The sequence below is a fragment of the Larus michahellis genome, chromosome 4 (genome assembly GCF_964199755.1).
Source record: "Larus michahellis chromosome 4, bLarMic1.1, whole genome shotgun sequence".
Taxonomy (NCBI): domain Eukaryota; kingdom Metazoa; phylum Chordata; class Aves; order Charadriiformes; family Laridae; genus Larus; species Larus michahellis.
The window spans coordinates 91,429,471-91,455,550 of record NC_133899.1 but is presented as its reverse complement, the minus strand read 5'-3'; the positions used below and the strand labels follow the sequence as shown (position 1 = coordinate 91,455,550).

The following is a 26,080-nucleotide window of genomic DNA, read 5'->3' as shown; positions in this document are numbered from 1 at the left end:
GTATCAGCACCACCCAGGCATTTGCAATGATTTTCTGCAGCACTTTCAAACTACGGTGCAGTTCTGGTATTTCTTCTCTAGCCACAGTTGGTCTGATGGTTTAGAAGAATTAAGCTGAAAAAAGTAGCACTTGAATTTAGGTGTCAAGGCCTGAAGACTGTTCAAATGCAGCATTATTCCTGTGCACCTTTTCCAGGTGTTTTGCTGTAAACTAGAATTAAAAGCCCATGAAGATACGGCTAAGAGTCAGAGCCATCTAACAAATTCTTTGCACTGATTCTGACTACCTCTTTTGACAGCCCCTGTTTTTTCCCACAGCACTCATGCTTTCTCCTGGCATTAGGTCCAGAAAAAATAATTTTTAATTTCTTCAGGTCGATTTTTCCCCTGCCTCCATCCCAGCTTTTCTCTTTTTCCCCACACTTGTGCTTCCCTGTCTTTCAGCTGAGGTTATTCAAGCTTTCTGTTTTCCTTTAGCTTACACATTTCTCACATGCTGTAACCCCTGGGTTACTTCTTAGATTCCCCCACTCAGAAATAGTCCTGGCTCTTTCTCTTTGCGGGTTGCTCACAGCTGGCAGCCACAGCCATTTCTGAGTGGTTTGTATCTTGGAAATACTACTCCTTCTTCTTGGACTGTGTTCCTGGAGTGGGTGGTAGCCCTTTAGGCTTTAGCCCTTTAGGATGTGCCATAGGTAAGGTGTCTGTACGGTATCTGAGATGCGAGGATGGCAAAGGGCTGGGAGGCACGGTGTTCCTTCTCCACATCAGCCAAGAGTGGTCCAAAGAAGAGAAAGTGAATTATGCAAGAGACTCCAATACCTTGATCAAATTTCTTTCTTGAGTTTCATTGGCAGACTTCAATTTCGCTGCTCCTGAGGTCAGACTGTTATGTTGGGGAGTCTGACGAGCGCTTGCCGTGTAACAGAACAGCGAGTTTCTAGAGAAGCCCCTCAGAGCCCCGGTGTGACGTAGGTCTTCCCATCAAACTAGTTTTCCATTAATTAAAAAAGTATGCACCCTAGATAGCGTGAACTCTCCGATAAGGATAGTAGAGACAAGTTATTTATCTTCAGCCTTTTAATACTTTTTTTTAACCTTTGCTTATTTCTTCTGTGTTAGTTATTCATGTCTCTTGCTTATCTGAAATGTCTTTGCTGAAACCTAGAGGAGGATCATTGCTCTATTTTCTAACTTCTCAATCTTGTCCTAATCAAAAATGTAAATAAATGCATAATGATTTGCATGTCATTAACTTCAGAAAAACACTGTCATGCTAAAAATCAATGTTTTTTGGAATCTAATTTTCTTGCCTGCCCGAGAAGTAGCACCTGGAATTCACAAACTAAGAATTCTGAAAATAAAAACTACTTTGAGCACTGCTGTTTACTTTCTGCATTTACTTACTGCATTTTTCAGTACAGCTAGGGAAGAGCAATAATTTAAAAATAGGGTGATGGTGATTTTTCTAACCGGTTTCTCTCTTCAGTCTTCATACTTCAATAGAAAGCTTCATTGCTTTTTTTTTTTTTATTTAAAAGTGAACAAACTTAGCATGGTAAATACTTACACTCAACTTGCCAGCACTGATATCGTTGTGATCATTTGTGAACACAGCATCTAACACATTCCATAAATTTCAGGGAAAGTACCTATACCTGTGGACAGGAACTTGCAGATTTTGAGGAACAAAGGGAAACCAGGAGAAAATAATGCCATTGGAGCCAGGGTGGCAGTGTAGCTGACTGGATTTCAGTTTCCCGAGCACAGAGCTTTGTGTATGAACTGAAAGATCAGGCTTTGAGTCTGTGTATGGAGCAATCAGTAGACAAGGATACAGCACAGGCACTTTGCCAGCAGTTTACACAAGTGTTTTTGCTTGATGTCAGAGATGCTGAGAATAAAAATTCTTGGGTTCTTGCTCGGTTGTGGAGATGATTGTCACTGACATCTCGGAGGTGCTGAGTATGTGTATTGGACGCAGTTGTTCTATCTTTAAGAATAAGCAGATGAGATGTAATTCATGTTAAAAACCTAGGGTCTGAAACGAGCCCTTGATATGCATCATTTGCCCAGAATTCAGGTCTTGTTTTAATAGGCTGCCTTCAAGTCAGTGAGTCTGTAGGCCAGCACAGGGTTACTTTGGATCAGATGCCATAGCATATAAGGGCTATCCCTATCTGAAAGCGCTAACGGTCTTTGAAAACAGGATTATCAGTAGTCCTGCAAATACTGTGTGCTGCTGGAGTGCGTTGTACTGTTGGTTAGAAATGCACATTCTGGACCCCTAAGGAGCAAAAAGAAAGGGCCACTGTTACTGATGATTCAATATAGCAGCTTTAACATGTCTTTTCTTTCAGGAAGGAGGGTAAAACAGTGTATAACACTTCTGTTGGTACAAATAAAGACCTCATTCTAAATGGTGAGATAAAACATAAGGCAAAGTGTGGATCAGATTTAAGTTGAAATTATATTTGAAAAAGCATTTTGATTTTCTTTACTTTGACACATTTAGCATATGGTTCTGTCTGATGTCTGAGATACAGTGGCTGTATTTCATAAATTTCTGTATTAAGAGTAAACAGTATATGATCTCTCAATTAAAAAAAAACTCAAACAACCCCCCCCTTTTTTTTTTTTTTTTTTTTTTGGAAACCAGCTAAGTTTTTAGAAACCAACTAGGCTACTGTGTCTTTTTGATGGTAAGAAACACAGGAGAGCAGTGCCACAATGCACGATGTTCACTCTTGAGCATTTGTTCTTGTGAGTTGGGGTCTGTTGTAGCATGTGGGGAAATGTGCCTTGTGCTCAGCAGCGTGAGTGGGCTGCGAGGATCTTGATAGCCATGCATGGTTGAGCAATAGGATGCTTAATGAGGGGATGCTGAACGAGGCAATAAGTGTTGTGCCAACACCTTCTTAGAGGCACCGGACACCATGCCTTTACAATTAAATAAAATAGGCCAGTGTCTGTTCTCCATCCCTGAGGCCAAATGGCATGGCACAGCTCCCTCCCGCACACCTGAGCTCGCTTCCTCTCCAAAACGGAGTGGCAGTGACCAGACTGTCTGTCGGGGATGGATCCTGAGGTCTCTCAGTGCCCGAGTTTTGCCCGTGCACTTGCTCTCTGGGATGCTGGGATGAGCAGGCAAAAAACGTGCTAGCAAGGGCGCAAGCAATTAAGCAGCATAAACAGTCTCTGGCCTATTTTGTTTAGTATAGCTGCAGCTGTAATGTTCAGGACCTATGGCATCATTCTTCTGAAATTGTTATTGCACGTTCATGTAGAAGGGGTTGTCATATGTAATTGATTTAAACCATTCATACGTTTGGATTCTAAATGTCTCCGGTTTAGATTTTGGTAACACCGTTATATTTAGCCACGTACACTGGTTCATTGTTGCAATTTCAGATTCGTAGTGCATGTGTGCTTTTTGTTTAATTAAACTTTAGTGACAAAATATCAGCAGCGTGAGTACTTGACAAAATTTGAGAATTGTAATGAGGATGCAGTAGTTATAGAAATACAGTACTGGGACTAACATCCTTTCAATTACAAACAGAGGATATTTACTCTGAGTAAATTTTGAAAGCAAGCCTTACAAAAACAGTTAGTTAAACGGTATTTTTATATTCAACACTGAGACTGTGAAGCTATGAAACCAGCAGTTTCAGCTTTAAATCTAAAGTTTAATCACCAGAGTATAAGAGAGAATAGACACAAGTGGTGTCCCCCAGGGTTCGGTGCTGGGGCCGGTTCTCTTTAATATCTTTATCAATGATCTGGATGAAGGGATTGAATGCACCCTCAGTAAGTTCGCAGATGACACTAAACTGGGCGGGCGTGTTGATCTGCTTGAGGGTAGGTTGGCTCTGCAGAGGGATCTGGACAGGCTGGACCGATGGGCTGAGACCAATGGTATGAGGTTCAACAAGGCCAAGTGCCGGGTCCTGCACTTGGGTCACAACAACCCCATGCAGCGCTACAGGATTGGGGCAGAATGGCTTGAAAGCAGCTCGACAGAAAAGGACTTGGGAGTGTTGGTTGACAGCCGGCTGAATATGAGCCAGCAGTGTGCCCAGGTGGCCAAGAAGGCCAACAGCATCCTAGCCTGTATCAGGAATAGTGTGGTGAGCCGGACTAGGGAAGTGATCATCCCCCTGTACTCGGCACTGGTGAGGCCCCACCTCGAGTACTGCGTTCAGTTTTGGGCCCCTCGCTACAAGAGGGACATTGAGGTGTTGGAGCGTGTCCAGAGAAGGGCTACAAAGCTGGTGAGGGGTCTGGAGGACAAACCTTATGAGGAACGACTGAGGGAGCTGGGGTTGTTTAGCCTGGAGAAGAGGAGGCTGAGGGGAGACCTTATCACCCTCTACAACTACCTGAAAGGAGGTTGTAGAGAGATGGGGGCTGACCTCTTCTCCCTGGTGACAAGTGATAGGACGAGGGGAAACGGGTTCAAGTTACGTCAGGGGAGGTTTAGATTAGATATTAGGAGACATTTTTTCACTGAAAGGGTTATTAAACATTGGAATAGGCTGCCCAGGGAGGTGGTGGATTCACCATCTCTGGAGCTGTTTAAAAAAAGGGTAGATGGGGCACTGAGGGACACGGTTTAGAAGTGGCTCTTGTCAGGGTAGGCTAAAGGTTGGACTCGATGATCTTAAAGGTCCCTTCCAACCTCAACAATTCTATGATTCTATGTTCAACAGTCCTTATTCTGACTATCAAGATGCTCCTCCTTTAATTTTGTTAACACTGCAATATAAATATTTTAAATCATCCCACCATTCCACCGTTATGACTGGGGATGTGAGGAGAGGCTGTGTATCTTGAATAGTTTGTGATTTTTGCAGATCATCCTTTCACATTTTTAATTCCCAGGTAGGGAGATCTGTCTCTGGGTCACTTATGATAGCCGATGGTCACTGATACACCAACTAGAATGAAGCCTGACTGGAGTACTGAGGAAAAAAAAGGGTAGATGAGAAGAAGGGACAAAGATGACAGCTATTAAAGGAGAGAAGGAGAGATGGAAAGAAATGACCAAGAGTGAAGCCTGTAACAGTTAAGGTGTTGCATTATGTTAATCCTAACCAGGGAGAAAGTGTTTGCTGACCTTAATGTGGGTTGTATGGGTTAAAATAATCTGTGGAAAAGGCAAAAAGAGAAGTATTAGAACAAGTCCTTAAAATGCCACGTATTTAATCCTGCTGGTAAAAGAACCTCTGTTGCTGGTGAAAACTAATGTCTCTGTTTCCGACCCTGTAAAAAATATAAAATTCTTTCCCAAATTTAACTTTACTTCTTAAACACCCTTTGGCTTTCTGCATTTCTGATCAAACTGGTGTTCAGTTTCTTCATTAGTTGTAAAAGCTGCAGTTATTTTTGCAGCTGAAAGTCCATGATGTTGACTTAAGTGTAAAAGACTCAAAGTTACTTGCCTCTTCTTGGGATACATTTTAAGTGTCTCCTCTCAGAATATTTTTAATAAGAAATCTGAACCAGTCGTCTTGCTAGCTTAAGGTGTCGCTGACAGTGCGTTATACACTGGCTCCAATCTAATTTTTAACCAAAATGCAGGCTATAATTAAACCATGCATATCATTAAAGAATTTGAGATGAGACTTTTGTGGGTACAGAAAGATGCTTTTGTAATGAGAAAAGCCTGTGCTCAGATCCCATCACCCTATTTGGAAAGGAGGGCTGATGGCAGAAACTGTGACGTGCAGTAGGCTGTTAGTGAATTACATTGACGTTCCTCACAGGTGTGTATTTTGAAAGCAGCTTTTCCAGTGAAAGAGAGTGATGGGATAGGGTGTGTCACTGGAAACCATGTTGCATTTAGTTAACAGTCACATTTTGGTTAAAATTGTTGTGTATTAGCGTTTTCCCATTTCCCCATGATTTTCAAATGTTTTACTGGATACTTTAACAGATGGAGATTTTTTTTTTTCAGTTAATCATAATCAGTTAAACTGAATTCTGCCACCATATAACACCCCTTAGGAAGTTATGAAACTGGAGGGATTCCCACCTGAGTCATGCCCCACTGCTGTGCCACACACTGGGAGGAGGAATCGGATGCCTGCTGCTACTGCTCGTCTCCCCTCCAGAGAAGGGCTTTCAAAAGACCTGATCTGATGAAAAATGGAGTGTAATAAAACTTGTGCCACTTGCTAGCCTTTGGGTTACTCCCAGGACACATCCCTACAGCTTTGACGTTAGCAGTTAAACTGGCAGGTAACTGACCTGTGGAAATCTTCCACTAGCTCTTTTAGACCAGCTGCTTTCCAATTAGGTTCCCCTTACAGCATGCCATCACTGTAGCAAGCTCAGTAATTTGGCCCATTGATTTCGTCTAGCATGTATACGTATCTGTAGCCATTATTTCTGAAAATAGATTTTTAGGTAGACTATAAATGATTGTAGCTATATGAAATATTATGTCTCTCAAATGATATCTATCCAATTAGACAGTATTCTCATAGAACATAACTTTGGTGTAGTATATTGTTATTGGTTTTGTTATTATACATTACTTTAATAAGAGTGCAGAATGATCCTACCATCAGTGCAGTGGACTGTACAATTTCTGTCTTCTCCAGGAAATATTAAGATAGGCTTTTCTGAAGCTTATTATAGCCTGAAAAACATAAGCAAGAAGATGATACCCTTTCCTACTACTGATGGTCGCATATCCTTTGTTACCCGTTGTCTCTTCCTAGGAATAATAAGAAGTGTGACTGCTGGCCAGTTATTTTTTTTTTTAACTTGGTTGTTTCATATATTTTGCAGTAAGAATGTCTTACATTAACTCCGAGAAGCTGGAATTGTGAGAACAACAAAAGCTGATGTATACCCAAAGACCTTAATTCAGCTCAGTCATTGCCCCTCTCCTGTCGTGTCCTGGTATGCTGTTCAGATGGGACCTGAAAAAGTTGAAGAGTTCAGAATTAAATGGCAATGTGTTTTGGTAGACAAGGCTTGTCTAGCTGTGTACTGCAGGCAATTACAGTTTATAAGCACGTAATTCATATTAGGATCAGCAAGATGTGTCAGCTGTGGGTTCCTGAGAGGAGGGATCTAGATGAGGACTCGAGCAAAGACACTCAAGCAAAGAAGCAGGTCCAGGAACCAAGATAAAATTGTGGCCTGCACTGAATAGTTTACAGGGCTTTACTGCTTTAAAAAAATCTTTAATTAAGGGTTGGTTTGGTTTCACCTAACTTTAGTGGTTTAAGTGCCTTCAGTGGTGAATAGAGAATGGTCCTTCTGGAGAGCCCTTCTTTCCACGTGGCTCAGCCACCTCTGCCAGGGTGAGTTTCTGTCTCCCGCCTGAGCTTGCAGGGATGGCAGACCTGGCTCCTGTATCCCATAAAAGTCTGCATTTGTGCTCCGGTGACTCTCTGGCTTGAGAGGGGAGGATCTGAGGAGATTCCAGGTGGAAGGCTGGCCGTTCCTCTCACTAGCATTTTCTCTCTAAAATGGGCCTGACACCTTCTTGGAAAGTCAGCAGCCCACAGAAATTCAGTGCTTTTCCTGTTTCTCACTTTCAGCCCTGTTACGTCCACTTTGATCCATCCACTCTCCATCAGAAGGCGGAAGCCCAGCAGGACGGAGAAGCCATCTGCAGGTCGCCTTCGTGGGCACCAGTCACCGTACAATCGACTCCACTCTCGGACACAAGGTGAGCTCCGACAGTTTCTCATGTGAGGGAAGAGCGATCTCAAGGTCAGCACTAAATATCCCTCCTGGACTTTTGCCCCATAGAAGTTGTTTTGCACCTGTGGATGCTCATTTTTCTTTGTTTCCTTTCCTGTCTGTAAGTCCGAGATCCCCCAGTGCTGTCCTCTGTGTGGTTACAGCTGTGTGAGGGATGAGAGCTGGTGACAGAGGCAGCTGTCCCTCTCCTCCTGCAGCCTGGCCTTAGTTTTGAGGTTTCCTCCGACTCCCACTGCTGCTGATAGTTGCTGCACACCATCTTTACAGTTTGTCCTCTGATGTCTGCCAGCTTGCAGCCTGTAGCTGAGGTGTTATCTATGTTTTGTAAGTACCACAAGCACCACCTGCAAAACTGAACTGAACTTTTTCTATTTTTTCCATCTGACGAAAAAGCATTACAGAAGAAAAACTTTTTTTTTTTTTTTAAATGCTCCTGCTGCATGAACCAGAAGGTGTGTGTCGCCTTGCCATCAGCATGGTGTTTACCTGATAGCGAAGATCACCCCTAAACAAATATTTGAAAATGTTATCGTGGAAGAACTGAGCTTGTGACAAATTCTGCTTTTTACTCTGCCCTTTGCACTTTTACAGTCAGGTTTGAAAAATAACACTTTTTTCTTGCTATGAATGCTGCTTAGCTTTTCGGACATCTATGAAATGAACGTGCAGAATAAAGCAATGTGAAATTTCTATATTGCAAAACCCATGAAAAATGTTTGAGGAACAAAAGTGTTTATTTTACATCCTTCGAGATCCTCAGCTGGTGTCAGCATCTCTGCTGAAGTCAGTTATCTATGCCACCTCAGAGCCGACTTCAAAATCACAAGCGTTAATGCAAAGAGCAGGCACTGTGAAGTAGCCTTTAAATGCCACATGGAAAAAGATATATCAAGATCTCCAAAAGATCCATACTACAAAAAATACTCCAACATAGTATGCTTTTTCACCCTTCTCCTTTCTCCTGTTCCCCTTCCTATGATATCCCAATACCACTGCCGCCTTCGTTTTTTCTCCTGGGAAGAGTGGTACCTCCCACACAGCTCAGTGGCTTATATCCCATGGAGTTGGATCATAGTGTGTCACTGTTTCTTTGGTTTCCAGTGGATTATATTTCAAACCCCAAATGTCTACATACCGCAGTGTTCTCGTGTCTGATGGCTTTTCTGCCTTCCATTCCATTGAGGACATGATCTTCATTTTTAATGAGTTCCTGAAATAAAAGCCTTCTGTATGTTCCAAAGGCAGAAGACAGAAAGAGGAGCCCTTTCTAAAGTTCAACTGAAGACTTAAACATTTCCTTGAAATTTTGTCTCCTGTGGTAATCCACCTATGGGGTACGACTTCATTTTCTGTCAACAAAGCAGGACTAAAACTTTGAGGATTACTGTGAAACTTTTCTCACGTGAGACCTCAGATTGACAAAGAAGGTGTAAAACTCCATGAAGTTAAACTCATCAAACTGCTTTTTCCTTCCCTTTTTGCAAACTCCCTTACTTGCCAAACCAGATGGGACAAAACCACAATGCTAGTTAGGTGGAATGTAGCAGTTTAACACTGTTCCCCGCTCTTGATAATACACTTTTAGCAGAGAATGCATACTGACTTTTTGCATAGTTTATTCATGCTTACTATTTTTATTCAGAGTGACAGAATGTTGTGCAGTGAAAAATGACGTGTAGTAGTTAATTCAATATATTCGTATTTATTGATACCTAAGATTCTATGCTTTTTAACCTAAACTGAAAATAATATCCTGCTGAGGTCCTCAGGTGTCAACATCTTCTTACTGGTCATCTAGAAGTATAAGATGGTCCCATGAAGTATAGTCTAATTAATGGCCTTTCGTAATTTTTGTTGCATATCAGTGTAATTGTTAACCCAAGCCTTGCTCCACAATGTTGTTGCAAAATGTTTTGTTCTTATTTTTTTCCCTCTTAGCCCTCTTAACATTTGACTACAGCTGTTTGGTTTTTTTATATTACTGTTCAGTATTTCAGCTTCTCTCCAATTCTGTCAGCTCTCACTTTGAAACTACTTTTTAATCTCTCTCTTTTTTAGTTTGTTTTTGTTTTTTTTTTAAATTTTTTAACTGCTTGAACTAGATGGTAGCTTTACCTTTTCAGTTTAGAAATTTGGTATTATTTTCTTTCTTTTTTTTTTTTTGTAAACAATTTATTCTGTGGTAATGTCTCAGTAGATAACTATGATTTGGAAATGTTTGCAAAGTGAGAAGCGTCACGTATACAAACTTTTAAATATGTCATCTCTGAAAGGCAGCTATTCAACCAGTGACGAGAAGAGTGAACAAGATTACGTGTTTTCTAGACCTTTATTTATATGCCAGTTGGTTAAGAGATAAGGACTTCAGAGTTCAGTGTAAATGTTATATCTTTCCCTGAGTAGTAAAGAAATTATGCAATTGTAGAATCAGATTCACAGATGCAAAACAAGAAGAAAATTAAACTCAATATTGAAAATCAACAAAAATAAATTTAATTCCTGCTTTAGACTTGCTTTCCACTGAGTCTGTGGAATCACATCAGTGGGAGAACTTGGGTCCCCTTGGGCACTTCCGGTTGATGCGCAAGTTACCGATCTCCTAAACATCACAGATTAAATTTAGCAGTTTCTCACGCACTGTATACAAGTGTTGCATTGATAGTTGCAAATATATACAAAAATGTTTGTGCTCCAGTAGCACCTAGAGGTGTTAAACAGGTGGCATTTCATCCTGCCACGTACCATAGAGAGCATTGGTTTTGCCTTGAAAGCTGTCTGGCTTAAATGGAATGTAAAAATGGATTGTAAAAAAACCCCACCACCCTATCAATTGCGCTGGAGAAAGTAACCACTATATGTCATCCTGCTGTTAAAAAAATTGGGCATAGTTTTGTCCGTTCAAACCATGCTAATGTTCTTTCAAAATAAATTAATAAATTCATATCAAATACTTGAATACTATCACACATTTAGAAAAATAGCCATGTCACCATTGAAGTGAGTTTATTAGGTAACCATAAATATTGGCTGCAATTGGCTACAGGAAAAAAAAAAGTACCTTTTTGCTTCATGGCTGTCTTGTATGTTTGATATTCCTGCTGTGTGAAAGGCTGAGAGGCTGGTACAGTGAACGTCACACCTTGTACTCTACCTGTGTCTGAAAGGGTTATTTGGTTAACACTTATTTTAGTTTCAAACTTCTTAGGGAGCTTGTGAAGTCTCTGTCACTGAACACTTGTAAGAACAAGTAAGAGATACATGCTGGGATATACCAAAGTCTGTTTATCTTTTAGGGGCAGAGAATCCACTAGACACCTTCTCAATGTCTGTTTGGCCCTAAATTGCCTGGCATTCAATCTGAAGTGGTCTGCTAAAAGCTTGCTGGAAAATAGTTTATGAAGGTGAGAAAGTGTAATTGAATTTATTTTTCCTGAAGAAATTTATTCACCGAATATCACATACTAGTTTTTTCTGCTGATGATAATCAGTTAATTGTTTCTCCAGAATTTCTTCATTAATTCACCTGTGTGTGTGAGGAAGACCAAAATCACGTGTTCATTACTGTAAAGAATTTTGTTAAAAGAACATGTAGCCCCAGTGTCCTTTCCGGAGTCAGTATGTACCCAGTATGGACTGGCTACAAAGCCAGGGAGAAGTGGTGGTGTGGAATAGGGGGGTGTAAATTCCTGCTCTAGTTTCTGTGTGTGGATCATTTAATTAATGGACTGGCTGATAGTGGGGACACGCTTTTAATTCAGGCTTTCTTAAAAAGGAAGGAGTGTGGCAAATGCCCGGCAGCCGTGCTGAATTGTAATGCTTTCAGAAGATTCACTACACTAGTGAAGAAATGTTCTAGGTGCACTGATCAGTTGTTTAGTGGGATGAAAGCCAACAGGATGTCTGCGTTCCCTGGCTGGAGCTGCTCAGGGGTAAATGGAGAGACTGATGGTATTGTCACTTCTGGCAATATATAAAACTCACTGGAATGCTTGAAATTATGTTTCCATGTACTTCGCTTCCACTACAAAGGTCGTCGTGATTTTTCAGGTCATGATAGACCACGTTGCTCCGAGGACCGTTCAGTGAGGTCTCCCAAATAACATCATTAAGGTGGTCAGTGTTTTGTAAAATGCTTAAGTTTCAGTAAAGAGAAAAGAGTGCAGCGGCTTCAGAACAGTTGTTTTCAATGTCTTGAAAAGATTGAAATGTGTTTCAAAACCAGTGAAAATAAAATTGTGTATAAGCAGCTGACAGTTATGTGCTTTGTGAATATTTTTTTTTTTAAAAAAACCTATTGCATCCCAAGACAGAGTAATGACAATGATCCCCAAATCAGACATTAATAAGGTACAAGGTTTTTGTGTAGTACATTTAAACTCAAGATCAGAGAAGTATGCAGAAGAAGAGCTTCTGCTGACTTTTAGTCCTACCAAAGGAAATGTTATTTTAGTTCTACTGGCATACTCCTGAAAAGAAGCTGCAAACAAAGTTAAGTTGGTTCAATAGGATTTTATTATGGCAAAAGAAATATGTAAGTTAGATTTTAGTTTGTCTTACCCAGAGCATTCGCATCCACTTTATCCCTTGCCAGGAAAAAATCCTTTACCTGCACTGTGTTCTATTTCTTATTTACTGGATTGCTTTCCAGAGTTGCTGTGGAGATTGCTGTTGTAAATGTCATAGCTGGCCATGGGATAAAGGAAGCGTTACCCACCAAAGTCTTCTCCCTCTTTCAACAGAAATTTTAACAGGCTGTTAAAAGTAGAGGCTGTGAAAACCTTCAGGCCAGGCAAGCGTGGGAAAGAGAAAGACAGGGCAGCTATCGCTCAGGGCTGGGCGCGGGTGGAAGGAGTAGGACTGGTTCCCTTGCAGAAGGGTCCTAGAGCTAGAGGAGCCAAAGAGCGGCGAAGCTGAAAGTTGAACATTATCATCCTTTGAACTTTCTGGGCTTATTCTGACTTAAGCCATGCAAGGAGAAAGGGTAGTGTGTAGCTATAGGATACTTGCATTAGACCTGGTTATAGGGGTGGTCACGAATGCTGGCTGTCCTTTAATAAGAAACAATTCAAATATGTTGTAACTGCATCCTTTATCTTAACGTTGAACAGAAGTGATCGATGTTGTAATAGGGGATTCGGTTACATAGGTTTGAGATGTTATGGAAAATAATAAACTCAAGGTTTGAGAGAAGTACAGACAAAACCTTGAAAGTCTGATCTGAATCATTGAATTCACGTACAACTGTGTGGTCCTTCAACAGAAAAGGCCTCACAGGGATGTTGATAACTGTTAAAAGCAGTTTATATAGTGCAGCCAATATGAGTGTCCTGGTTTGGGGTGAAGCGCAGCCAACTGCCTGTTCAGTGAGAGAGGCTCAGCTCACAGGGTCAGCTGACCTGGGTGTTTAGCCTGTGGGGAGGCATGGACAGGTCAGGTGACCCAAGCTGACCAATCCGGTGTTCCATCCCATCCGCCATGCTCGGTAGAAAAGCTGAGGGACCAAAGGCATCAGGCTTTTCTCCACTGAGTTTTTCTCTGAGGGCCCTTTGTCTTCAGCTCTTCTGTGTGGGTTCTTCTCCGAGGGCTCTTCGTCTTCGGCTCTTCTTCAGTGGCTCTTCTTCAATGGCCTGCTTCTTCAGTGCCTCTCTTTCTTCAATGACTGATGTCTGAGGAGGACCCTGTCGGCTCATCTGCCTTTTGATCCCAGTCAGTGTGTTCCAGTTCCCATTTGTTGCTGAGTCCAGTCTGGAACTTTCCCAGTGCCTGCCAATGACATCATCCTAGGAACATGATATGTTTTTGTATCTATTTATTTATATTGTATCTATTTTGTTATAACCTTTTTTATTTTATTATTAATTTTTCATGAAAGTAGTTTAGTGTTTTTTTCTGAACTTGTAACTCTCTTTTATCTCTCTTCTTCCTGTTCTTGGAGTGAGAGGTGGGGGAGAGCATCTGTCATCTTGTCATTCGCCAACCTGGCCCAAACCACGACAATGAGTAAAAGTAGGGGTTTTTTAGAAGTCTGTATTGGATGAGTATCTGATGCTTAGGGAGGGACTTTAAGAACAGGGCAAATATACTGCAATATGTCTCATTCTAGCCCCTGAGCACGTTTGTTTCAGGGGTTCATTTAAAGCTCAGTCATGTAGCCTTCATGTGGAACAGTTACTCAGGGAACTCAAGTTGGTACATGATTTGTTTTCTTAGGGTCTCAGATGTCTGCGTGTCACCTGTGTCATGGAGTGTTGCATACCAATACCTGCTGTATGATGATATACAAGTTCTAATGTTAAAGAATGCTGGTTTTAATTTTCAGACATCCACATTGTGTTAGGCATGAACAAGAGGCCTTGAGAAGAGGACAGAGGGAATCATTTTTCGTCTCTGTAAATACTTAATGTGATGTAATTCTTTAATACTGTATGTCTGCATCTGATGAAGGATGTAATGGAGTTGGATGAGATACAAAGAGAGAATAAAGAAGCTGTGACTTCAGTTTGGAAAGGAGAAGGCTGAGTGAGAAAGAACTGAGGTTTTCAAAATCGTGAAAGTGGTTGTTTAAGTGTATGTGGAACTGTTGTTCATTGAGTTCTGCAGCATGAGTTGAAAATAGAAATTTCTAATTGAAATTGGTAGATTGGTTTAACACAGATAAAGTACAGTTTTGCACAGTGGATATTGTCACGTATAGGCTTTGTAGCATGTGATTACCAAGACAAAGCTTCTAGTAAGGGTTCCAAGAAGACTCTTCTTCTTGGAACGATGCAAAAAGATTTCCACTAGTGGTACCTGAGTAGGATTGGGTTAAACCCAGACCACGACATCTGAACACTGTTGAACCGGAGAATGCATTGACCTTGCAGTTCTCTGCTTGGTGTGGTTAAGGAATCGTGGTCAATGCTGGCAACAAAACATTGCCAGCGTGACCGTCGTTGGAAGACACTTAGGAATTGCACTTTATTTGGGTAGAAGAGAATCTGGTAAATCTGGTGGTTTTTTTCCTTCTCTCTCTCTGAAACAATGTCTTGATGGGTAGCAGGTTTTCAAAGCATCTAGGAGCTCCACAAGCAAACCTTAGTCTGTTATGGGGAAACTCAGTAACCTCTTAATTGAAAATGTTACATTTCAGGTGGGGCATTCACTGATGATAATGTGTTTTAAGCTATTCAAAATATTGTTTACAAATTGAATGATAGATAATAAGCATAAATCTCCAATTTGCTAATTATGATGCTAATAGGTCATTAACAACTGGTCTGTTAGCAATTAGTGATGATACTTAATTCGGGTTGCTTACTATTGTGTTTGCATTTATTGGTACTAATGAGGCATGTAAGATACTCACGTTATTTGTCCTCTGAAGATTTATCTGAAAAGTCAAGGGAAGTCATCGTGCCTCTGTACTCGGCACTGGTGAGGCCTCACTTTGAGTACTGTGTTCAGTTTTGGGCCCCTCACTACAGGAAAGACATTGAAGTGCTGGAGCGTGTCCAGAGGAGAGCCACCAAGCTGGTGAGGGGTCTGGAGACCAGGGCATATGAGGAGAGGCTGAGGGAGCTGGGCATGTTTAGTTTGGAGAAGAGGAGGCTGAGGGGAGACCTCATTGCCCTCTACAACTACCTGAAAGGAAACTGTAGAGAGGCAGGGGTTGGCCTCTTCTCCCAAGGGAATAACGACAGGACCAGAGGAAATGGTCTGAAGCTGCGGCAAGGGAGATTTAGATTAGATATTAGGAAGAATTACTTTACTGCAAGAGTGGTCAGGCACTGGAACAGCCTGCCCAGGGAGGTGGTGGAGTCACCATCCCTAGAGGTGTTTAAGGAACATCTAGATGTGGCACTTCAGGGCATGCTCTAGTGCCCAAGATTATTGGTTTGTGGTGGGGTGTTGTGTGTGGGGTTGTGGGTGTGGAGTTTAGTAGGTGGGTGCTTTTTTTTTTTGTTGGTTTTTTTTTTTTTTTTATGTGGTTGGACTCGATGATCTCAGAGGTCCCTTCCAACCACTAAGATTCTGTGATTCTGTGATACTGCTATAAACATAGTCCTTGTTGTTTTCCCCTCATACCGTTTATTCACTTTTCTGTTTCCTACTAATAATAAAGTAGTTATAATTTCCATGCCCATAATTTCCATGCAAGTGTCCAGCGAAATTTATGGTCAGAGAATGTTCTGTGTAGTCCTTTTCAGTGCCACATTAAATTTTTCTGATTTGTCTGTGATTGGTCATGTTATAATGTACATAATATCAATAAGAAAGTACAATGGTATGACCCGTCGGAGTTGAGATGCCTTGTAGATCGCATCCGCTCACATCACCCTGCTGGTGAGGAAGGTGAAGTGAAGGTGGGAGGTGGATAGGGAGAGACAGAGAAGACTTGCAATGCAAGGTACAGCCAAACTGGGCCATGGCAGGTGGGCTTCTTAATGTAGTACTGAAGCAGATTTTGACTAGATAACATTGGATAGGTTAGATTCGTGGTTTTGCCATAATGCTCACGGTTTCTCTCCCAGCTGAAGCTACGGTCCATAATCTCACCAAAGCAGTGATGCAGTATCTTGAGAGCCCTCAATGAGTTTTGCTCCAGGAATGTGTTCAGTTGTGCTGTGAACGTATGCTGAGCTTCGGTGACCAATGGCATCTTGTGGCAGTGAGTTCCTCAGCTTCACGGTGTGTTTTGAGCTTGTGAGATTCACTTGCTGTTTCTTACTCCTTTTATTAGAGGAGGTAGTAAGTACTCTGCTCGGTTTCTCCAGGCACTCATGATGGTACATACCTATCAGTAAACTTTCCCCAGACTTAAGAAGTTGTAAGACATTTTTTTCTTATGTGCATGCTAGCTGTTTTATATATTTATTTTCTTGGTCAACTTTCTGTATCTTTTCTAGTTCTTCATTAGCCCTTTCGAGCCTGGGAGGAAGCAGAGGAAGACAGGGAAAGCATAGGGCCAAGACCTGCATTTCACATATTTATAACGTCACTTAATATCTTTTATTTTGTTCTTTATTTCTTTCCTAATATTCTTATTAATCTTGTGAATGCAGGATGTAAAACTGACATTTGCAAAATACTGTTTGTCGTGAATGGCAGTAATTAGCTCAGTTTCCACTGCTGTATGTGTAGAGCTGTTTTTGCCCATGTTACTTCATATTTGTCAACTTCATGTTCAATCTGCCATTTTCTTACCCAGTCATCACTTTCTCCTGTTGCTCCCTGCAGCCAGCTTCTTTCCTCCCTTCAGGTTTCTCCTAGACCTTGTTGAACATTAACCTGGAAACACCCTGAGAGTGATATAAGTTTTGCTATTTGATGTAGCTCCATGGACAGCTAGTGTTGCCTTCCCTGTAGGAAACAGGACCCTGAGCTCCTCTTTGGAGGAAGAGCTGTCTTGGGAATCCTGCAGGATAGCTCAGAGAGGTCAGGTTGCTCAGATCTCACTCTGTGCATTATAGCCACTACTGGCTTTTACAGCTATTTTATGCTCCCTGCTATTATTTGTTTCTTCCACGTAGCCAGAAAAGCATACTCGATCAGCTAGAGATTAAAGAATTGCTTAATGAAAGCAATATGCATCTTTCAACAAATGAGTATTTTTATATTTCATATGCACAAATGTGCTCTTCAGGGTTCCTGATAAGTTCTTTTCTTTCATTTTAAGTCTGTGGTGCAGCTTGGAATTGTAGCTGAGGTCAGGGTGACACCGTGCAGCATTAGCTTTGCTTAATTCCTGACAGACACACACCTTGTATTTTCAGGGGGCGGAAGGGAAGGGTTGTTTCTGTCTGAGATTGCATTTGAATCAAAATACTCTGTTTCTCAGGGTAAAGATCACTCAAACAGCTTACAAGTACCCCGTGTATATGAATATTTGAATGCACTTAACAGGCTGCATGGCCATATACTGCTTTGGGGCATATTAACATTTATTTTTTCTGCATGGAGGGCCAGTTCTCCGTATAGCAAGCTACATATTTGTCGAGCTGGCTTTAGTAATCTGTAGTAGCAGCTGAGTGTCTTTTATAGGGATATATGACTTTTTCAATACCTTTTATTTTGAGGATAAATTTTTATTTTGAGAATAAATTTTCTTAGTATTATATTATTTCATAGTACTTATGGGGTTAAACAAACAAATTTGTGGATAACAAAACTGGGTCCCATGGACGAGACTAATTAACCTGTATATAGGCAGATAAAACCAATGAAGGGAACAAGCTGTGAATAGAAGAAACATATCACAAAAACCAGCATGACCCAGATTTGAAAGTTACTGAAAATTTTATGTGCTTTCTTTAATTGTATTTACAGTTTCTATGTTCAAGACAAATCAAAGTTTGTAAAAATTGAAGACCCTAAATTGCATTCATACTGTGAGTAGGGATACAGTGCAGAATAGATCGCCTGTGGAAATAATAGCTGATGTTCTCTGCAGTAGATCCTTACTGGAAAATCCAAACGAATAAACAAATTGATGCCTGGTGTAACTCCGTTTACTGCAATATGTTACATGAGCAAGGATTTTATATCCGTGGCTCAGATGCTTTGTTGGTATTAATAAATGAAGTTCCACTAATGTACTAAATGTCTTTGTGGTGATGAAGAGAATCACAGAATCACAGGATTGTAGGGGTTGGAAGGGACCTTCGGAGATCATCTAGTCCAGCCCCCCGCCAAAGCATGGTCACCTAGATCAGGTTGCACAGGAGCACATCCAGGCGGGTTTGGAATGTCTCCAGAGAAGGAGACTCCACCACCTCTCTGGGCAGCCTGTGCCAGGGCTCTGCCACCCTCAAAGTAAAGAAGTTTTTCCTCATGTTGGAATGGAATTTCCTGTGTTCCAGTTTGTGCCTGTTTCCCCTTGTCCTGTCGCTGGGCACCACTGAAAAGAGCCTGTCCCCATCCTCCTGACACCCACCCTTTAGATATTGATAAGCATTGATGAGATGCCCTCTCAGTTTTCTCTCCTCCAGGCTAAACAGGTTTCTCAGCCTTTCCTCAGGGGCAATATTTTTTACTTCTCCACAGCACCCAAGTCAGCAGACCTTAACTTCAATACTTTGATAATAAACAGGCCAAGTCATCATATGTGGTACACACCATCCTGTCTGCCCCGGCACGTAACCAGCAAAAAGCCAAACAAGGCCCATGGGGATAGGGATTGGATTATCCACATGAAGGAGGTGCAAGTGGGTAGCGGGGAGACGCAACTGGACAGAACTCAGCGCCGGTGTGACAGCCTTTCTGCAGAGTGTAAAACCAGTGCTTCACTGATGCACCAGTCTAAAGGTCATGTCTTGGCATCAGCAATGGTATGCAAACAGGTAACGCTATCACTGAGATGTTTGGAGGGGGAGTCAGCACCACGCAGCTGTGTCTCACGGGTGCTCGACAGGAGACAGCTGGAGTCAAGCGTCCTTTTCATAAAATGTCAGAGCTGCCTTCTTGGGGGTTTATTTTCCTGGTGTAATTCTTTTGTCATGAAAATTGCAGTGTATTTTCAGCAGAAGTAAATAAGCGTTGCATAATTTGGTTGATTGGTGTGGGTTTTATTCGTCTAACTTGAGATCTCCACTGAGATTTGTGTACATCTGTCAATTTTATTCTCCCTTCTCCTATCCCTTTATCAGAGAAGAATGTTTGCTTGGGAACAGTGACTTTCCTGGGATGATGAGTTGTTAATGAGACTCAAAATTGATACCTATTTGTTTTGATCTGAGATTGTGATCTTAATGCGTTGTTTGCATGTTGCTATCCAAAATATGCAAAGACTTAGGATTTTGTAAGTTGTGGAAAGCTTTTGTATTCTTCCATTTGTTGTGCTTCCAGTTTCATTGAACCTTGTGTCTGCTGTCTGTGTTCATCAGGGAAGGAAGAGAATTCTATCCTAGAGTGAAACTATTCATTTAAAAGTCAATGTATTGTCAGTATAGATGCTTAAGATTTGCTTCTGCTCTACGTATCTGCTGTGTTAAAGCACATAAACATGTGTTGTAACATAAAGGAGTCTAATCTTGTTGAATACTCTCCAATGTATATGGAGATAATCCCATTTAGGCAGCTCAAAAAATTCATGGGAATGTTTTGTTACTTGCTATACCTACTTACGTTGGTAAGTCTCATTCATGGCAAACTGTGCTCATAGCGCGTTTTGAGGCTCTTGTTTTCTTTTGGTTTTATTTTCTCATCTGGTTCCCTTCCAGCTCACCACTTTTCACAAGTAAATCCTAGGCTGGATTAGGAAACTCAATCCCAGATCCTGTTGAATCGAGTGATTGAATTTGGGGAGGCAAACTCTCTCCAGGAGTCTGCCAAGGAAGGGCTCACATGCTGCTCATTTAAAGGGCATCGTTCCCTGTACGATGATGGAACAAAAAAATGTATTATCCCCGTTGAACTGGGATAAACTGAGCAACATCTATTTTGTGTCATTTTCACTTTTTCTTGTTTGTTTGGCTTGTAATTTTCTCAATGAAAAGACTGTGCACCGTCAGATTAATTGGGCCTGATGAATTTTCTTGAGATCACATGGCAGCAGCTCTTAACCTTTGTAGCTTGTTATGTGCACGGTGATTTACTTGCTAAACCTTAACAAAATTTTAAATTAGCACAAGTGTTTTCTTTATTATTGACATGGTTGTCATAGTATTTATAATAAGAACAGTTTAATTGTCCATGACGGGTCGATCAAATTATTTGAAATATATTGCTGCATTTTATCTTGCATTTCTATTTCCTTTAAATACCGCTAGCATCATATAAGCTAGTTTATTTCTTCTGATAATGGCAAATGTTTTTCTTAACCAAATTTTTAACCCAACCTCTCCCAAATACTAACAATCGTGTCCTTTTACACCAACCTAAATGTGTTGCCAGTAAACTGAACCAAATGGGAATGGGTTGACCTGTGCATTCACACCGCTGTAGTTGAAGGCAAGACTTGGCAGTCGAATAATTTCCTTCTGAGGGGGTCGGCTCTCCTTGCACAGGTCAGCCACAACTCCGGTATCGCCCCCTTTCATTGCTCCATCTTTCATCTCTCTTCACTTACTGTAGCTCAGCCAGGGAAGTTACTAAATGCCCATCTTTCACTAAAATTCCTATCTTTAAGAGAATGATAAAGAAACAGAGGCTGCAGCTGCCCTCAGTGATTTGTGATTTATAACTCGGGGGAGTAATCTCCCTCCTGTTGTCAAAACGGGAAATAGTGTTTCCACAACGCGGCAATGATTGTTTAGATGGTACATGTAAATAAAATGGAGCCATCTGGACTGCTGAAAGCATGGCAAATACAGTACTCTGCTAGATTGAGTAGATTAAGTAGACTATTTCTTCCTTTTAGGTAATCGTAATCTGTGGATTCCATTCGCTTCTTGAAAATATTTTTTTTTTCTTTTTGGTCAGCAGCTGGTAACATTTACAACCCTTGGAATGTGCTGAAGTCTAAAAAACAAGCAGCCCACGTTTGTTTGGTAAATGCAATGGGTAGGCTTAGACTCAAAATCCAGTTTCCAGTATAGGTAGAAAATGGGTACAAGTCTTTCTGTGAATCCAAGTTTCAAAGTTGCCCACCTTCTCATAAAACAAAAGCATAGAAATTTTGCAGTGCAAAATTTAGGATTGACTTCACTGAGTTGGACGGATCTCATGAGTTACATGCAAAATTACAGCCAAGGTAAGCACCTTCTGGCTTTTCAAAAAGCTTTTATTATTTATTAGTTATCATGGATTTTGCAGTATTCGGGAAATGAAATAATTATGAGCCATGAACTGAGGATGACACGTTTTTCTTTCATCACTGATTACTTATAATTTGCAGTAATACTTATTACTTTAATTATATTGCCATTTTATGTTTAGATAAGCATAGGAAGGAGGTATTTTTCTTTCCATAACTGAACATTTTTTTTAACCTACTATGAACAGGCAACAAAAATGCAGGATCTGATTCTAGTCTTTGTTTTGATATCATGAACTCAGAATTTAAGCTGTCTGGAATTATATTATTCTTTATACGTTGTGGCTTTCCTAGTAATATGAGTCTCCATGAGCTCAAGTTTTAGAGTGAAAATGTTTCAATTTAGAAATGTTGAACATAGGCATTGAATTGGTTTCACATAGACTACTAGCAAGACATCCAGGTATTTCTGGGGGATGAAAAAGGATTGTTGGCAGTGCCCATTTTATTCTTGAGCTTGTCTTCAATACTCAGCCTGAGTATTACGTATATTGCAGTTGTTTTAGTGGCTACAGACCATCCCTTAATGAAGTGCCAGGCAAAAAAATTGCTTCATGTGGTCTCTTCTTATTTGAATTCTCCTTAGTTGGTCACACGCTCAGAGGTCTCAAGAATCCTCATCGTATAAGTTAAACCATGCTCTGCTTCAGGTGATTGTCAGTCCAACTGTTTGGAATACAACTGCTGCTTAAATATCTTGCAAGATCTACTGATCCTGACTCTTCAGTGTTTTCCCTAACGGGACCTTTTTAATGAAGGTTGTACTACACTAAGTAATCTGCTAGGGAAGCCAGGAGCTGTGAGTGATATGCTCTGACTTTGTGGCTGTCCCACTTTATGAGAGGAGGAGGGAAATCTACAAAGCTGTTGTCCTAAGGGTTCCTACTATAGGTCCTTCTCAGATCCTGATGGATTTGTATTTATATTAACTCATTTACTTATGAGTTTACTGATGAGTTACTATGCTCCACATTTATTCATGCTGATCAAGAGTCATACATCAAATATGTAGATTCCTGGCTCTTGCTGTCACAAAAGGTTTTGCTTCATATAGCACCACACGCTCCTTTTGGCTTCCAGATGCAAGTGGTCGTGATTTTCTGCCCAGTGGTGCTCAGCTTGTGCGGCCATGGAGCAAAGACAAAGCGTGTCACTGAGTTTCAGGGTTTGCATATACTCTTAACTTTACCCACTTGCTGTTCCTTCTGCATTATGCATGGCCAAGGTGTTAAGAGATCCGCAGTTTGCATGCAGGTCAAAACTACTACGTGAGGTCTAACAACTGCTTAATTTGCTAAGTATTTTGGAAACAGGTTTAATAAGGGCCAGTAAAGTCAAGTCAGCTGTAACACAGGTTCAAGTGGGGTCATGAACATGGAGCAAAACTCTAGAAAAAGTGAAAATAGCCCTCGTTCAGTCTTCTGCTGTTGCACGGTCCAGGCAGAATCTGTCTTGGAAACGATCTGGGTCTGTTGAACTGGGCAGTGGAATGACCCTGATGTCTTGCTCACAACTTCACGCCTTGTCTTCCCTCCTCCTCTACATCAGAGAATTAGAAGAAGCCATCTAGTGCCTGAGTAGGAGGGGGTGGCTGAGGGATCTCTTCTGTACCTCTACGTTGTACTTACATGGAGCGCTCTTGGTTTTGTGCTAACTTGTCTCATTTTAGCATATTCCGTTGTCCCGATTCTCGATGCTGCCTTTTTCCTGTGTCTGCCTCTTCAAAGGTACTTAACAATGTGCGGCACTGTGGAGGTTCTCTGTGTCTTTAGTGTGTATGAAATTAACAGTACATATTCATATTGTCTGTATTTGGACAGGAAATAAGTTTTGTTTTTTTTGTTATTAGTATGAACTTGCTGCCGTAAGTAGTGAATAATCTGAAGCTGCAAAGCATCTGGCGTTTCTGAAGACCATTTTCTGCTACCACACAATATACAAGCATTTAAGCCCCCTTTATGTTTAGACTGCTGAGGAAAAAAGATTAGAGTAGTCGAGCATAGCAAAAAACTAAGAGTCACAAATATGTGAATTCATTTCAGTAAGTGTTTAAGCAGCTGTAGACTTCCTATTTAGTTCTGAAAAGGTCCATATGGAGTTCTTTCTGTTCTGAATTTTAAATATATGCCCAAATATGGTCTCTCCTGATGAATACAATAACTATTCTTCCACTTCCTCGAACTGTTTTCCTGATTCTGTTCACATTTCAACCTTGTGAACAGACTTTCTTTGTTTGCTCTGGCTTTATATAATGGCAGAATGAGATGATAGTAGTCTCTCAAAAATCTCAGCTAGCTCTTCCCTTGCTAAATTCATTTTTCAGCTTGTTGCTGCGTTCTTTGCTGAGCTGGAATCAAATCAGGTTTGCTTATTAAGTGTCTCTTAAGCAGCATTTCACTCCATCGTGTACGTACGTGCCAGAGACACAAGCCTTGGCCCTACTACTTACCTCAGGATTTGAGCTCTCAATTTAACATGGGGAAAAAAGTGCAGAATTCAGTGTGTGCGTTTGGGGTCTATTAGTATTAAAGACGTCTGGGAGTCTCAGAGTACTACTAAACTAATGGACTGCCTGCAGCCTTACAGTGCAAAGTGCCTTCAGCTCGCTATAAATTAAATTATATGAGTGTACTGTTAAAGCAGCAGTTAGTACTTTCATGTAGCATAACTGAACTGCTTTAGCAGTTTTTTACTAAATTGGGTCGTGTATTCTATAGTCACGCGAACTCCTCTGGTATTCACGTTCTGTAGACATCACGTATAAATTGTCTTTGATTTCAGAAGCCGCTGGTAATGTGAGCTTATGTGCAAATAAGAGGGTCTTCAAGGTTGATGACATGTTTTTATGTACATGAAAATAGAGAAAACGCTTAGGATGCTGTGATAGCATTAAGATTTTAAGGGCTGTTTGTGTTCAGAAAAGTTACGGATAAATGAATGAAATGTGTTGTTTTAAATTGTATTAATTAAAACATGCTAATCCTTTAGTAGCATACTTCCAAATGCTTCATTTTTGAGTGTTTCAGTGTATCCATTCTCTGTGCCCATCCTCATAAATTTCCAGAGATGGATATTTCTCGGTGGCTGTGCAGACATCTGTGCAGATAAGCTGGCTGGTCAGCTGGGAGCCAGTTCAGAACCAGAAACTGGGGCCATGCTGGCGTTGAAATAGTGTTAAGAAGTTATGCAGAAATATTCGCTAGAGTTTGCCAATACGGTTTTATGATTTTTGTTGACTTATGTTTGTGTAAGGTAGAATAAATGCATGTTTGTCTGCTGAGGAGTTTCTAGACATGCCTTATCTACGCAGTAGGTGAATTTACTTGAGCTTTGCTCTTACTAGTTAATAACTTTTACTTTCCTAGGTGGGCATCTGAGCATAGAGTAATGCCCACAAAAAAGGTTATCTTCCTGTGTAGGAGACTCATTAAAGGTACGTGCTACCATGAAAAAACAGGAATGCAAAAATGTTGACATTTTCATGCCACTCATTACAAATCATAACATCTCTAATGTTGTCATTCTAGATGTTACAAAAACATCTCTAATTTTGAAACTTGCCAAATCTGGGGGAAGATTTGACCCGTCTCCCTTTTTGAGAATGTTGATTCTGCAGCAGGCTGGTCGGGCGAAGGCTTTCCTCCGAGCACTGGAAGCAGCTGCAGAGTGCTGTCTCCCGGCTCCTTCGCCGGGGGAAAAGGAGCAGCACTAAGAAGCTGAGGAGAGAGAACTATAAATACTGCATGGCCGCGGCTATACTGCTCCCTGAACTAACTTACTGTTGGTACACTGCACACTGCAAAAATGTCACATCTCTTCACTGTACAGCACTGAATCACGTGGAAATAAATCACTGTACTGTTCATCTCGCTTTTGGCTTGGAGTTACGGTTCGGTGTTTTTGATTTGATAAGGAAGATAGCTTATGTGACCGTGCTGTCAGTTTTCTCCCCTCCTTATCCCGTTCCTTCTACTTTCCAATGGCTTTTGAATTCATTGCTCAACCTCAGGTAAATTTTTTAAAGGAATAGAAGTCTCTGAAGGTTTTATGTTCCTACAAACATGTTAAAAACTGTGATTAGGTATAGGATAGACCCACGCTAGAGCTCCCACGGAGGTAAAGACATGTTGCCTGTTGCGTTTGGTGTGTCACCTGAGGGATGAGCCCGTGCACGGCCACGCTCCCTTGCGCAGCCACACATGAAAGCAACGTCTGGAAGAGAAACCTGTAGTGGTAGGAAGTGCTAGGGATGTGCAAATACCTTGGGATTTCACAGCACAGAGATTTATTTAGGGATGCATCGGAGGCTCTGAGGTGAAGAGGAACTTCTGCTCTACTGATCCTGTGCTTGAAGAGAGGGAAAAATGGGATTTGGAGGGGACTCAGTAATTTTTGTCTGCATGCAGGTGTTAAGAGAATCCTTTTGCAGAAACAGGAGAGGCCAGTTGCTCACTTTTCCAACAATGGTGTCTCTCCACTGTGTAACCTCACCCAGCCTCATTAAGAAGTCAGTATTAGCACCATTTAATTTATTTTCTATGAATTTGCGATATACAAATGCTCTCATTTAAAGAACTTTTCCTAGCTCTTGGCAAACCACTGTTTTTCACGTTGATTTTC

General features: G+C 41.0%; 1 protein-coding gene across 2 annotated transcripts in view; it reads left to right on the top strand.

Annotated features, from left to right (window-relative positions):
* Positions 1-26,080, top strand: part of SHANK2 (SH3 and multiple ankyrin repeat domains 2) — a 377,060-nt gene that overhangs the window by 9,239 nt on the left and 341,741 nt on the right. Inside the window, exons 2-3 of one of the 2 annotated variants that reach the window (XM_074586402.1) lie at positions 7,560-7,690; positions 11,019-11,126. The gene's annotated coding sequence lies outside the window, so the exon portion shown is untranslated. The remainder of the gene's footprint in view (positions 1-7,559; positions 7,691-11,018; positions 11,127-26,080) is intronic. The other variant, XM_074586403.1, reaches the window with a different exon arrangement.